The sequence below is a fragment of the Sabethes cyaneus genome, chromosome 3 (genome assembly GCF_943734655.1).
Source record: "Sabethes cyaneus chromosome 3, idSabCyanKW18_F2, whole genome shotgun sequence".
NCBI classification, from domain to species: Eukaryota; Metazoa; Arthropoda; class Insecta; order Diptera; family Culicidae; genus Sabethes; species Sabethes cyaneus.
In genome coordinates, this window is record NC_071355.1 from 212,631,258 (window position 1) to 212,647,670 (window position 16,413).

A 16,413-nucleotide genomic window follows, 5' to 3' on the forward strand; every position below is an offset into this window, starting at 1 on the left:
GGCTAGCAGAAATGGGCTGCAAATCAATGCGTTGAAAACCAAATATATCATAGGAATAGACTCCAGAGAAAATAGCTATTGCCTTCCACGGACAGTGACTATTGACGGCGATGAACTGGAAGTGGCTGATGAGCTCGTATATTTGTTATTGCTGGTTACAGCCGATAATAATACGAGTAAAGAGATTCAACGGCGCATTCGAGTCGACGTGGAAATCAGATCGGTAGTCCTCTACGGGCTTGAGACTGCACTCTTCCTTATAGAACATATACGTGCACTTACCGTATTTGAACGAAAGTTGTTGCGAACTATTTTTGGAGGAGTACAACTAGAACGCAGAGAGTGGCGGAGGCATATAGACCACGAGCACTACTCAGAGAGATTGCTGTGGTCCACCTGGCGAAAGTGAGGAGGCTAGGGCGGGCCGACCACGTCACAATGATGCCGAAGGACTGGATGAAACTGCGAAACTTCGATATGAGGCTAAAAATATATTGAGTAGTTCAATTGGTAAGTGGGACTCTAACCCGGTTGGCACCCGAGTGTTTTGATAATTAAACTATCACTACACGACACCCTAGATGAGATAGACTCACATCCGAGAGTTGCGCCATTGGCCATTTTTCGTTAGTATTGAGCCAAGAATAGGCCGCAATACTTATGTCTACCGTAAATATGGTTACTTGATCAAGTCTTTTCAGTACCAACGGTCTAATTAACGTTTTATACATCGCCATAAGATGCGACGGCATTTGCTCCTTGAACGAAATGTTTTGCGCAGGACAAAATAGGCCCAATAAATGTATGCATTAAAAAATGGACTTATTTTAGCAACATTTCATGTGATTACCCTGTTACATAGTGGTGAATCCATCTAAGCGTTGCTAATCGTAGCAACCCTATTGTGTACACAAACATTTTACTACGTTTTCAGTTGATTTCTGGCAGCCATGACGAAAATAATCAAGTAGCTACGCGCACTACATTGTTCGTACTGCCAGCTCCACCCCGGAGCGAAGAGATTGGTCATTGTGAGGTCCCAGCTAGCACTAACTCGTATATCAAAATACGAAAATTATCATATATATCTCCTAATAAATTCGAAATTGTAAGTAAAGTGCGTTCAAGTTGATTTTCAATATATAATGATTACAACTGACATACTTACGGGTTTCAGCACAAAATTTCGGAAGTCGGAACGCTTAGAATTATTCCTAATCACGTATCTCGCCTTCAAAATAGTACGGATATGCCAGTTTTGCACATCAAATATGATTTATCAAAAAAGCATATCTGTACGTACACTGAGAATATAATTTCGCAGCGATATCGACGGAAACTGGGTGCGATTTGCGAGGATTGTATGAAGCGAAAATAGACTTGTGCAATTATACCCTGCTTGGCATGCAGTAACTGTGGTTCTGTGGTTTGCGGCGTCGTCGGCTGTTCGTAAAGAAGTATGACAAACGAGCTCAATTCGATTCCCGATAAAATCGGCTTTTTTCGGAGATAAAAGAGATTTCGCTATTTTTCGATAGGTGTCGGGAATGTAGAATACTGACACCTATCGGAAAATAGTGAAATCTAGTATTATTTTTATCGTGAGCCTTTTCGTACTGTCGTAAAATCTACGAATCATTTTGTAAAATACTATAATTCGTACGAATATAGCTTTATACATATGTACGAAACATTCAGTACTGATTTCATGAATCTGCTTCGTGGTAGAAAACAACGAAAGAATTCGTAAAGCAAACGGTCGTTTTCGTACTATAAACCAAGTTTTATTATCAGTGTAATGCTGATTTTTATTGTTTATAGTTATACTATGAGCCCGAATCTTGCGATCCGGAAAATATAAATTTCTGTTCAGAATTCAGAAAACTGCGGATACATTCCATTGGCCAGTGTTTGCGAAGATGTTTAATCTTTGTATTAGTTCTTTGAGTTCTTATATTGCGTAATATAGCTCTAAGACGTTGTACATAAAAGAGTCATAGCCGGAAACTGAAACAAATAGTTTTGATGGTCGTATTGGATTTTATTTAACTGAATGAGAACTTCTGGCTGTTTGCAACATTTATGTAGTCTGATTAGTATAAAACGTTGCTTAGAAAATTCTTGATCGTTTGCTATCAATAACTCATTTTTTTAAAGTTTTGCGACATGGTCCGGTTTGATTTAACACCGACCATATATCGCGACAAGCAATCGAGTCGGCGAGTCGAGCAGTCGAATCAATCAATCGAGTCAAGCAGTTGGGTCGAGCAGTCGAGTCGAACAGTCAAGTCGAGCAGTCAAATCGAGCAGTCTATTCGAGCAGTCGAGTCGAGCAGTTGAATCGAGTGGTCGACTCGAGCAGTCAAGTCGAGCAGTCAAGTCGAGCAGTCAAGTCGAGCAGTCAAGTCGAGCAGTCAAGTCGAGCAGTCAAGTCGAGCAGTCGGGTCGAGTAGTAAGTCAATCAAATGTGTCAAGCAGTTGAATTGAGTAGTTAAGTCGAGTAGTCCACTCGAGCAGTTAAATCGAGCTGTTCAGTCAAGCCGTCAAGTCGATCTGTCCAATCAAGCAGTTGAGTCGAGCAGTCGAATCGAACAGTTCAGTCGAGCAGTTCAGTTAAGCAGTCCAGTCTAGCAATCAAATCGAGCAGTATAATTGACCAGCCCAGTCGAGCAGTCCAGTCGAGCAGTCCAGTCGAGCAGTCTAGTCAACCAGTTGAGCAATCGAGTAGTTCAGCAGTCGACCAGTGAGGGGACTGAGAATACAACCCTGTTTTTAGATACCCAGGGACCTGTTTTTAGTTACCGATTAGCCTCCTATGACGTCCTGTCAGAGACCTGGTTTTTGGTACAGACATAAGCCTCTTGTATAAATAGCTATGAAAATGCTAGCTGGGGCCCGTCGTATCCACCGGATATAGATGGCCGGCATTGAGAATATCATCTCCCTTCTGGAGAAAGGTGCGAGCGTTGAACGAAAGCCTGGCTCGATAGTACTGCATGACCGTCTAGTGCAGCAGAAGCTAAACAGGAAGACCAGACGTAAGGTTACCTCATCGTTCTGCGCCAACCGAGGGCGGTCGTGTCTGAACAGCAGGCAATTACACAGAAGGAGCGGCTGACCGTGCTGGTGAAAAATGTCTTTTCGGTGCAGCTCGACGTAGTGGTCAAAATGAGTGACGCGACCTACTTTACGAAGACCAGGAACTTCACCATCCTCAACAATGAGGTAAGCGACGACGTCCACATTAATCGGTGGCTGACGATTAACGAGTAGAGGTTGTCCAAGCAGCTGTTTATTCCTTTGGGGCTTGTGGTAAATGGGGAGAACGGGGGAGGTGAATCTTTTACGGTAGATCTCATCATTCATTAGGTGGCTTGCCGTCCTAAGACAAAGCCTGATGAACAAAGTTTCTCAATGGAACTCGGTTGAGGGCTACCGCTCTCCAATTCCTCGGACACCGTGTACTCTCCGCCAGATCTCGCTCCACCTGGTCCAACGATCTTGCTCGCTGCGCTCCTGGTCGTCTGGTTCCTACCGGATTTGAGGCGAACACCATCTTTGCAGGGTAGTTGTCCGGCATTTTTGCAACATGCCCTGCCCATCGTATCCGTCCAGCTTTAGCCACCTTCTGGATACTGGGTTCGCCATAGAGCTGTGCGAGCTCATGGTTCATCCTCCGCCTCCATACTCCATTCTCCTGTACGCCGCCGAAGATCATTCTTAGCACTCGTCGTTCGAAAACTCCGAGCACTCGCAGGTCCTCCTCGAGCATTGTCCATGTTTCATGCCCGTAGAGAACAACCGGTCTAACAAGCGTCTTGTACAGGGTGCACTTTGTACAGGGACTTAGTCTGCTCGACCGCAATTGCTTGTGGAGCCCATAGTAAGCACGACTTCCGCTGATAATATGCCTCTGAATCTCACGGCTGGTATCATTGTCCGCCGTTACCAATGAGCCAAGGTAGACAAATTCCTCGACTACCTCAAACTCGTGCTATATGTTTCATTAAGCCTTAGTCAGATGAATATAATTTATAATAAATAAATAAATAATAAATAAACTCATCGCCGTCGATCAAGATACTACTGCCCAAGCGATGTCGTTCGGCCTCGGTTCCGCTGGCCAGCATGTACTTTATTGTAGACGTATTTACCTTTAACCTAATCTTTTCTGCTTCGCGCTTTAGTCTGGTGTACTGTTCAGCCTCCGCCATAGATGTTCTGCCGATAATATCCATGTCATCGGCAAAGCGGGGATACGGGAGATCTACTCCAAGATTTTGTGACTTAAGTGGAGAAGCAGCTGATCGCCAAGGGCACAAAATAGTCGAACAACATGGCGACATTTATCTTTTCATCAGCCATGGTGAAGGTTCCGTCCAACTATCGTTAGTACATCCGGCCGCGGGTCGAACCATAGCTTAATAAACGTAGGATTTAATGAATTTTGACCCAATCCTCCAACCCTTTGCTTTGGCGTAGATTGGTTTCGCTGCTGCAAAGTTTCTGGTGGTAACACTGAAGTATTCCGTCACAGGCTTTATTTTCGGGGTTTTGCTCAGTAGATGCTCACCATTACTTGACTGTCAACGACTTTGCAAAACAGGATTCGAAAACATAGTGAAGAAGGTAATTGTAAAGCTAGTTATTATCTACAATATTGTAAAAAGTTTTATCTAGGTTGCTACCCTGTTGGTAGCAAAAAGAGAGGTCATTTTACTACTAACGAAGTACTTTTGCTGAAAATCGAAATCATTGAGAACCATCGGAATCAAATTTGACGAAATGTGTTCAATATTCTTATTGAGTAATACTGCATGCAGTTGCTGGCAGTGGACCATCTTTACCTGGCGATAATCGGAATTATTTAAACGACCAACTCCAAAATCCAGCAGATCCTTGACAGGCAGAATAGAATTACTCAACGTCATTCGCAGTTTGGTTTTAAGGTTTTGAGAAACCATTTTAATCACATTTCGATAAAAATAACTAGTCCTTAAAATTTTATTTAGTAAACCTTCTTTATTGTGTGAGGATCGTGGGGCTGTTTCTTCACAGTTCTAAAGAAGTTTTATATCATAAATACTTTTTAAGTGTATCTCAATCCTGGAATTGTTACTTGGGACTACGTTTTTCCAAACGGCATCAACAGTATGAAAATTGTCTGCTCTGAGAAAAAAGCGCTCATGTGATATTAGGTGAAATCACATTTAAATAAATTTTAAACTACAGGTTGGAAGGATGAAACAAGCCGCAGGCTGAAAATATCTAAAATAAAAAATTAAATAAAAAAGTCTCATATAGAAATTTGATAAAGTGTGCGTCTAGATAAACCTAAGGTAAAGTCCTTACTTCTGGAATAATCTAAATAGAACAAGTTTGCAAATGCTTACATACCTTCTACTTACCCAGCAGACTCGTAAATTGTAACTCTAATGCGTTGAGTTAATCAACAGTCCCTTTTCGTTTAAAAAGTTCGGACACCCATTCTAAGCAAATCGCAGATTTCCCTATGTATTCTATTCCTCTGCAAGAACAATCATAGCAGCAGAAGCAGCAGCAGAAGATTCAATAACAGATTCCTAGGGGCTCGTATTTTTACTCCGGAGCAAAATATGTGATACCGTCATAATGAAAATTGGACCAAGAAAAATCGCACCGGAAACGGAAAGATACTATCTAAATAGATTAGTTCACTCCAGAGCCTTGTTATTGAAGGGCCTAAAGCTCTTAGTTCGTAAATAAGTGCGAAAAGCGACATTTCACTGGCGCTTTTTTTCTCGACCTCTTCCGATGACACCAGCAAAATAATAATACAATCTCCCTGCTTCTTCTGCCTGCTGTCGCTTCTTGATGCTGGTTGCTATCATCTGCGTTCCGTACACTGAATAGGAGACATGTTCTGCTGTATCGCTGAGGGAGTAGATTAGCTAAAATACGTTTCCCTCTCTGTATTCTGGCGGTGTCGTCGTTCAATCGAGTGTCCTCCGAAGCCACTATACTATCGATGACTTTCGCAAAGCTATATGTACATTCATTTCGCCTCAGTTCATCGTAAACATTATTTTTCCATCAGAAAACTGTAATAAAGACAAAATCGTGACTTTCATTTTCAATCTTTGCGCTAATAATAAGAATTATAGATGGTCACACCAATCGGTGGAGTGGGGCATGGGGGAGCCGAAAGGGGGCATATGTTTGAGATAGGACGACGTACGCACATGTCTGGCAGGACCATTCGATTGGATTCGATTGTAAAAGAATGGGCAAGATGTGACTTCTGTGACGCTAGTATAGAAGTTATAGAGGAACATGATTCTAATTATCGACTAGAATTTCCAGTACGATAAAGTGCGGATGATAGGAAATTCATAATAACAATGCCGGCTCTGCAGCTGAGTATTATCTTCCAGAATAAAATATTTACGGTAATTTTACTCTCTTAAATAAAATATGCTATGTTAAATCAGTTCACAATAAAGATAGAGCCATTCGTGCAAAAATTTCCCAACAGCTTCGCTACGTCGTAAAGCTTTGTTGAATGCATCGACTTAGAAGAAGCTCGGGTACCCTCAATATCTTTTCTTCCCAGCCATTGCACACTGACTGAATGCTTAAAATGTATTCTAATCTCACATCTTACACCTTCACTGAACAGCAAAACGACATCAGGATAGCGCACCAAGATGATTTCGAATTTTTAAGCTTAATTACAACAACACAAGCAAAGATGCGAAGAGATTTCTTCGCTCTTTCCCAGGATGAAATGAAACGCATGACTTGAGTGGAAAATCAGAGCAGAAAAGAAAACAGCATATACAAACCGTTTTCAACATTCCAAACCGACGGAATAAGATGATAATCTCGGGAGCACAACTTTGAAACCGGTAAATCGCACTCACTAAACCTTTGATTTTTACGACAGGTTCGTGAAATCTAGCGCGATGCTGCTCTACAACTGTCTCCCCGTGCCGGAGGCAAATTAAACATCTTACCTAGTAGCTGCCGATGGCAGGGACGATGGAAAATCTGCATAAGCAGCGATTGACGCTCGGTGTGAGGTCCTTCTGAACAGTTCTAAAGTACCAGGAGGGGAGGGATGTGCCCATAAACCATGCTAAATTTCAACACGTTAAGCTACCTGGGCAAAGCTCACGTCGCAAATCATGACCAGCCGTCGAATATGATATCCAATTCAGCAGCGTATAATAACGGCGGACAGCAGTGTATGATCGAAAATTTACATTTGACAATAACTTATCATTGATACACAGAATTGCATTTCAACGAATGGTGCGAGTTCGCACCGGAATCGAGAGATTGAACGACATTGGGCATGGTGACCCGTTGGGCACTGTACGAAAAATTGTCATGTGTCGTGTTGCATCGAATATTTTACCTTCGAAGCACATTGCTTGTCTCAAATGAAATTCAACACATTAGATATCCTTTCAAGAATTTTATGATTTATAGTTTACTATTGAAAAATATAATATCACAGTGTCTTTGCATCGCTGAATCTCTAACGTCATGAATGTATGACGACGAATGTTGGAGGTAGTGGACCCGGTGTATACACACGGACAGGATTCGAATATTTATTGGAATGTGTTTCATCCCTCGCAATTTAGGTTCCAACCCCTGACTGTTGGTGCCAGTGTAGATCGTATGCATGTATTTCAAGCACAAAACAGGACTGCGAAGGACGCACTCGTTTTTCGCTGATGGCACAACCCCTCTTCCTGCGCCTCTTCCTTTACAGCAGCAGGAGGACAAGTGTAAAACGAAGCTTGCATACTAAACAACAATTTCGAAATCAAATTTTCAAATACCGGTTAATTTGGCTAACAATGTAAATCATGCCAGGGCCATGGGAGAATGTGTGAGTGCGATTTCGCACTGATCACCCGGCTGGCTGGCACGTTGCGAACTGCAGATGAGAGTTGTCCTGCATGAAAATTTTGTTTCCAATCACCGGTGTATCACCGGGTTTTTGCTTTTTTAGTTTATTATTGTTACTATTTATGCATGCATATCAGTGGTTGTCAACCTTTTTATGTTTGCAAACCCCTGGCGGAATTCCGTATGCTATTTTGCTGCGAGCAATTTTTTTTTGGTGAATCTCTAGGGGCCCACGAACCACCATTTTGGAAACGCTGCATTATCTGATATATCTAATATAACTCTGAGAACCAATTCCAAAAATTTGACAATAATATTTCAATAAAGCCAAGTCGTCGTCCCCCGGAAACACTAGAATAATTCCGGGAACATATGACGTACGGCCACAACCAATAGAAATTATGAAACTTGAAAAAAAATTACTGGAAAATCTTTAAATTTGGTGAAAAAATATTGAAGGATAAAAAAGTTACGATCCTTTCAGTGAATTTTGCGGTCCCCAAAATGATTTAGATCTTAAAGGAGTTGAATTCAAGTTGTGAATATTATGCTTGCGACGCGGATGTGTTAAACACGGCGCATCAAACTGTGTCTGTGTACGTACCATACGCTCTACAAACAGGCAGGCTAATTTTATTTTATTTTATTTCTGTTTTTGAAATCCGTAAGGTTAAGATTTTTACGTTGGAAAAAAAATTTTCAATAGCAAGCAAAATCAATTCAAAAACAAACACTGGTGAAGCCTGATGAAGTCGTAAGTCGATTTGACGAAAACAAACGTTTTGAAAACATCTCAAACATGTGCGAATTCTAAAGGTTCGGTTTGTATAATACGAAATTGGCTCGGCAGTTTCGACTAAAATGGTCTATTTTGAGTGCTGGAGAGAGATAAGTTGCATATGAGCTATATTGCGAAAGCTCCTGAGCAAGAGGAAACGCATTAAGATTTTTTGCTTTTTTTTAATTTACCGGTCCACTTTAACGTCAATTGTGTGTGACGCTTGATCGGGTTTTAATGTGAACGCATTCATACCACCGGGGTACAGATTAAAAATGTTCAGATTAAAGAAGGTCATACCAACGGGGGTACACGGTATACGATATTGTTCCGTTTCGTCCGAACATGTTGTGTCCTGTTTGTTGAGCTTCAACCGTCGTAGTACAAAAACTGGTTTACATTCATGGCCGATTGAGTTTAACATGTTCCTTACATTTTCAATGTTTTTCTATTTTCAGGATTATCTTCTACTAGTTTCGACAAAGTATGCACCAATTTCTTCAGAACCAGCTTATCCTCCATCATCTGAGGGGATTTACAATGTCTGGACTTCATGACGGCTTTTTAATCGGGCTAAGTTCCTGCGTGTTTGGCGGGTTATAAAAGCAAAATTTTATCTCTGACGTGCGTCATAATAGGATGCCGGTCGTGAGACTGCAGAAGGCACTCGTCCCGAAAGATTTTTCCCTTCGGATCGTGCGGCCTGCTCAGGTATGCCCAATCGTAATGAGGTAACGAAAACTCCCGCCCCAGAAAATGCTTTGTGTTCGCCTTGTTCACGATACACCTCGGCTTCATCAGTTACTCTCGAAACAGCTGCCTGGAGTTGGTTTCGGTCACTGTGTTTTGTTTGTCATTCCGGTTCGGGGCTTTGCGGATCTTGAAGATGTTGGAAGCCGGTTCGTTTCATCGTTTTTTAGACAAACCAGATGGAAATATGTGCCAACTATACGATTGATTGTAATGAATAAAGCCCCCAACAAACATTTTTGTTTAAGAATACATTATTCAACTATTGTCCAGCTAATACCCTTGAAACAAGTGCTTGGTAAGCTATTGTACCACAAAAATATTCCTTGGGTTCTCATCTAGGAAATCTACTAGGAATATTTCCTATCAATTGCTGCACTAATTTTCCAATTTTCAATTTTAAAATTGTACCCTAATATGTTGCCGAAAGACCGCAAGACCGCGTTCGGTATTATACAAACTCGATTAAAAATTCCTGCTTTGATGGCCGAAAAGTTTAACTGTTATGATAGCCATCCCGGAATCTGGATCTAAATCCTGTGGAGAAAATCTTGGGAATTATCATGCCATAAAACTGAGCCAACTAGACGCAGTAAAACAGCATTTTACTTATTTATTTAAGCATCCATGTCCGCCGGCCTGGCAGAACAAGGAGACGAAATCAAAGAACTCCACTGCCAATGGTTACCCGCCATGACTTTCACCTGTCGCCAGGACAGGCTCTCGTCTACAGGTCAAATACCGTTGGCTAAACTGCTGCGTCGCCATGAGCCTGTCTGGGTCTGTCTTCTCTTCGCTGTCCTTGCGGATTCCAGTCGCGTGCTTCTTTAAACGAGCAGGAGCCATTACCTTATCCATACCTAATGAATATCGGTAGGTATAATAGACGTTAGGTATAAATACATTAGGCATAGTGGACGTTAGATATAATGGACGACATGCTTACTGGACGATAGGCATAATAGACGATAGGCATAATGGACGGAAAGCATAATGAACGCTAGGCATAATGGATGACAGGTATAATGTGCGGAAGGCATAATGTATGATAGGCATAATGAAAGTTAGGCAATCTGCCGTTAGCTTACAAAAGGTCCAATCGACTAAGTTTAAAAAAGCATTGATTATAGAGTGAATCGGATTACCTAAGAATGGCCGAAACAAGCGGCCGAATCACGAATAGTCGAAACTCAATTGGACGAACTAATAAATGGCATAGTAGATCTAATGGAATGCTTGAATTACAAATGGCCGGAACACACATGACCGAATCACGAATAGCCGCATCACAGAGAACTGACATCGATTTAGTAATTTTTTTCTGGAATTCTTTGATAAAATTTCAAATTAAAATCGCCTTAGACATTAGCGTCTCCATCACTATAGTTTCCCAACTAAATGATTTGCACACTGACACATCTTGCCTCTAGTGCTAGTATAGATAGACTATAAACATTACACTAGCGCCAGAAGCTAGCTGTTTTGAGTTTACTGTAGAATTTTGTGCACCTTGATCAACATCATCACTTTAGTTTCGCAAGTAATTTAATCCAAGTGGGAACCTTTCGGTTTGATGTCTGTTCTCTGTGGCCGAATGTTATAGAAAGTATTTGCAGTCTTCGACCAGTATTCTTTTTTCTCTTCATTTTATTTGATATTTTTCTAAAACGTTCGAAAATTTCTTTTATTTTTATGGTAGCTTAACCAGCTTAACTTTGACATCAAAAACATAATTTTTCTTTATCGTATTTCATCGTTTCGTTATTCGAGTAAACAATTTTTGGTAAGATTTAGCTATGATTTGGCCTTTCGTGATTCAGCCAAATACAGTTTCGGCCTTTTGTGAGTTGTTAAAGTCCGGCCATTTGTATTTCGGTTATTTGTTATTCGGCCATTCGGTATCAGCCCGGTCAGTGGCGACACTGGCGGCTCAAGTCCGTCTCGCCCTGCATCGTCTATGGAAAGTCACAAAATATTTTTACAGAATTATGCCAAAAGGTCGTATTGCCATTTTTCTTTCACATGGCCATTTATGTTTATGCCAATGTTTTATGGCAACGACATCCGGCCTGCTGACGAGAACCTGTTCTGGCGACAGTTTAAAGGCATGGCGGAAAACCGTCAGCAGTGGAGTTCTCTGATTACATCTTTTCGCTCTGCCGGATCGGTGGACATGGATACATAAGTAAGTAAGTTTGATGGCAAATGACGTTATGCTAAACCGCATTAAGCAAAATGAATTTATGTTAAATGGGCGGTCCCGCTTCACATTGTATTGTGAAGAAGCGATGATTGATTCAAGTGCGTATTCATAGCATAGCGAAGTTTTGTAAATTATGCCTAACGTCCATCAGGGACGTCTCAGGGTACGTCCCATACCCTTCCACCTACGTTCTAGAATTTCTGTTTCTATCGGCCGTTGATGGCATCGACGATGGAGTTCCTCGTTGGAAATCCAGTTGTCAGGCTTACAGCCTTGATGCATTGCATTTTGTTGGCAAATACCGGTGCGGATTTCGAGAGGAACTCTTCACAACGAACTAAACGTTCGTCTTGCGAAAGATCTTTCATAAATTCTAATGAATTCAAACTATAGATTCAACATCTGTTCATAAACTTCAAGGCAGCGTACGATTTAGTAAAGCAAAATATGTATTTTATGGCAGTTCAAGAGCAGGTTGGACTCCAACCCACGTTCTTTTGGTTGCCGGTCGAATGGTTTATTAATCTAAACTCTCGTCGCACCGTTATATTAGGTAATATAATATCAAATTTAATACTTATTCTCCCATATCTATCATTCTACACGCGTAACTCACACTTGCCTAGGTGACGACGGTTATTTTTTGTATGACTTATTTATTTATTTGTAAAAAAATTCAACGCAATTATCATTAAATTATTAGCTGTAATTAGTCGTCAAGTTAAAGTCGAACCAATCGTAAACTTCGTTGAACCGCATTGGCATAAGTCGGATAAGGTCGTATAGTCCATAGTTTGCATTTTGTCCTTCCAAGTATAGGAAATTCCTACTTCTGAGGTGTAATACGGGAGCATACGTGTGCAGTTCACTCAAAATGGCGGGGCAGTCAATATCTCCTAAAAATCATTCTAGCCAGGAACACGGTTTGAACCTTCGCTCGTCTTCTTTCCTAAGTCTCCAAATTAGACAAGCGGAAACGTTCCTCATACGGCAGCGGTAGGTTTTTGGGATCACGCCATAGAAGACTGCACAAAGCATATCGCATAAAGTATAAAAAGTTCTCCCTACTTCGATTCTGGTGATCCAAATTTGTTGATGACACAAGATCACAGATCCGAACTCCAAAATAGACGTTACAAGTGAATGGAATAGTACAATGATCGAAAACAGTACAAGGCGGAGCTTCGTAACGATTTTGAAAATAAATTCAAGTTGCTTATTGGCTCTGACGATAATGTCGTTATAGTGTGTATGGAAAGTTAGTGCACTATTCGGGACGTCATCAAGATCACGAATATGATAGACGCGTAGTAACACATGTTCTGACATGTTGTAGCTAAAAGCTATAGGTTTGTTTGTTTTTACGGTGAAAGGAAATGGTGAACCACTTTGAGATGCTAACGGAAAGCATATTACTCGAGCACCAGTCTTCAAATTTTTCCAACAGGTGTTGCAGTTCAATGCAGTCGGAATCCATTTTGATTACCTTAAAGATTTTTACATCGTCAGTATAAAAAAACCGACAGTCAGGTGGCAGGAGTGCTGATAGTTCATTTATAAAAAGAGAAAAGATCAGTGGTCCTGGGTTGCTCCCCTGTGGTACGCCAGAGATGTTGCAGAATGAGTCGAAATCGGTCGAAGTGATTGCCCTTTGTTTCTGCCACCAAGAAGACAGACTGCTATCTACTCGGTCAGTGCGATAGAAACAGACAGTCTTTTGCCGCAGGTTGCTCCGACAAGTTTAGTGATTTACCATTATCGGTGTGGTTTTTTTTTCGGTGTTAACCGTAGATCTGCGCAAGAGGCATTTTATGTATCTTACCATGGAAGCTTCCAAAGATTGGAAAACGAAGTACATGATGGCTAGTAAAGAGTCTTTTGAGTGTTGGAACTGCGATTTATTTAATAACAGTATATTTTATTTTATATAAATGGAATATCCTAGTTTCGACTGAACATATACTAGGCGAAACGATATAAAATAGAATAAATCTATACCTATAAAGAAGGATTTCTGTCTGTCTGTCTGTCTGTCTGTCTGTCCGTATGTTCCTTATAGAATCGAAAACTACTGAACCAATCGGCATGAAAATATGCATGTAGAGGTTTTTTGGGGCCAGGAAAGGTTTTAGTGATGGTTAGAAACCCCTCCCCCCACTAAGAGGGGGGGCTCCCATACAAATGAAACACAAATTTCTGCATAACTCGACAACTAATCAAGCAAATAGAACAAAATTTGGCATGTGGGTGTTTTCGGTGACAAGAATTTATTCTATGGTAAATTGAGACCCCTCCCCTCTTTATAAGGGAAATTATAACTCCTCTCCTCTTTAAAAGGGGGGGCTTCCATACAAATTTCTTCATAACTCGAGAACTAATCAAGCAAATGGAACCAAATTTGGTATGTGAAGGTTTTCGAGGTCAAGAATATTTTCTATAGTAAATTAGGACCCCTCCCCACTTTAATAGGGGGGGCTCCTGTACCAAAGAAACACAATTTTCCTCATAACTCGAGAAGTAATTAAGCAAATGGAACCAAATTTGGCATATGGGTGTTTTTGGAGACAAATTTTTTTTCTATGGTGAATAAGGACCCCTCCCCACTTTAAGAGGGGGGGGGGGGCTCCTATACAAACGAAATACAAATTTCCTCATAACTCGAGAACTAATCAAGCAAATGGAACCAAATTTGACACGTGGGTGTTTTTGGAGACAATAATTTTTTCTATGATGAACTGGGACCCCTCCTCACTTTAGGTGGGGGGGCTCCTCACTTTAGGTGGGGGGGCTCCTATACAAATGAAATACAAATTTCCTCATAACTCGAGAGCTAATCAAGCAAATGAAACCAAATTTGGCATGTGAAAGTTTTCGAGGGCAAAAATATTTTCTATGGTGAATTAGGACCTCTCCCAACTTTAAGAGGGGGGGCTCCTATACAAACGAAATACAAATTTCCTCATAACTCGAGAACTAATCAAGCAAATGGAACCAAATTTGGCACGTGGGTGTGTTTGGAGACAAAAATTTTTTCTATGATGAATTGGGACCCCTACCCACTTTAGGAGGGGGGGTCCTATACAAATGAAATTCAAATTTCCTCATAACTCGAGAACTAATCACGCAAATAGAACCAAATTTGGCATGTGGAGGTTTCTGGAGGCAAAAATATTTTCTATGATGAATTAGGACCCCTCTCAACTTTAAGAGGGGGTGCTTCTACACAAATGAAATACAAATTTCCTCATAATTCGAGAACTAATCAAGCAAATGGAACCATATTTGGCATGTGGGTGTTTTTGGAGGCAACCATTTTTTCTTTGATGAATTAGGACCCCTTACCTTTTTAAGAGGGGGGCTCTCATTCAAATGAAATACAAATTTCCTCATAACTCGAGAACTAATCAAGCAAATGAAACCAAATTTGACATGTAAGTGGTGTTGGACGCAAGATTTTTTTCTATGGTGAATTGAGACCCCTCTCTTCTTTAGAAAGCGAGTTATGGCCCATCTCCCCTTTAAGAGGGTGGGCTTCCATACAAATGAAATGCAAATTTCCTCTTATCTCGAGAACTAATCACGCAAATGGAACCAAATTTGGCATGTGGGAGATTTTGGAGTCTTGAATTTATTTTACGATAGTTAGAGACCTCTCATCCCTGTGGTAGGGGGATATGGACTCTCATACAAATAAAACCGAAATTTTTGCGAAACTCAAAAACTAATCGAACTCGAGAAATTCGAGACTCTTCCATAAAACATTAGTCAATACAAGACCATGCTAATCTTCTCTGTATCGTTCCAATTTTAGTATATGTCCAGCCGAAGCTAGGATGACCTGCGCAAGGATGACATATAGCAATACAAGACCACAAAAACTATCTATAGTAACACTAGATCATTCAGGACGAGACGGTCGCGAGTGTTGCCGGTGACCCGCCGTCGGAAGCGCCGCCCACTGGGGGGCTTGCAAAACTCGAGATTGTGACAAAGATCATCCGAGATTCATGATTTATGTACAACACAGGTTAATTTGTGGCAATACGAAGATTGTCGGGTCAGCTAGTATAATATAAACCATGATCAAAAAATAGTCACATATCACACAATGGGCCAGTGCTCAGTTTGTAATTGCAATTACATTCTGCTAGCAAAATGATCAGTAAAATAAAAAATTCCCCCTACACTAAGCAGATTGGTACACTACCTAATTGGTGCTGGTCGTAATTTATCTCCACACCGTCGTATATCACTGCCACTGTAACAAACAGCAAACAAATTAGTTTAAAATTTCTGTTTGTTTTATGTGAAAAACGTAAGTTTTTGCTACTTACGAACACGACGCTTCTCGGCTCTCTACACAACCGTGATGAATCCCCTTCAAGTGGAGGTCAGCCACGGTATAGCCCCAACAGAAAGCATGCCGGCACCGAGGACGACGACGACGACGACGACGACGACAACGCTGCTGCCGTCGGCGAGCGATGGGTGCACCACTATTTCTTCTCGCCAAATGCACACTACAACTCTTACACTGCTGCCAACCGAAGGAGCTGTTCTGCTAGCAAAGTCACAAAAAATTCCACAGGACTTGAGTGCTCAGTACCAACAAAATGGGAAAGCAAAATGCGATACAAACTCATCATCATATTTCATAAAAGTCATTTCGTTAGCGCAAAAAACAGACCACTCTTCTTCGGGTACGCCAGAACTGGCTGTTTCTCCAGAGCTTTGTGCCATGAAGTAATTGAATTTCGCTGTAAATGAAGAAAACTTGGGA

At 41.1% G+C, this 16,413-nt stretch overlaps 1 non-coding gene across 1 annotated transcript; it reads right to left on the minus strand.

Moving 5' to 3' along the window:
• Nucleotides 1-15,367: 15,367 nt before the first annotated feature.
• Nucleotides 15,368-15,471, minus strand: LOC128744858 (U6 spliceosomal RNA). Its single transcript, XR_008412475.1, has one exon. It is a non-coding gene; the product is annotated as a U6 spliceosomal RNA (small nuclear RNA).
• Between the last annotated feature and the right edge of the window lie 942 nt (nt 15,472-16,413).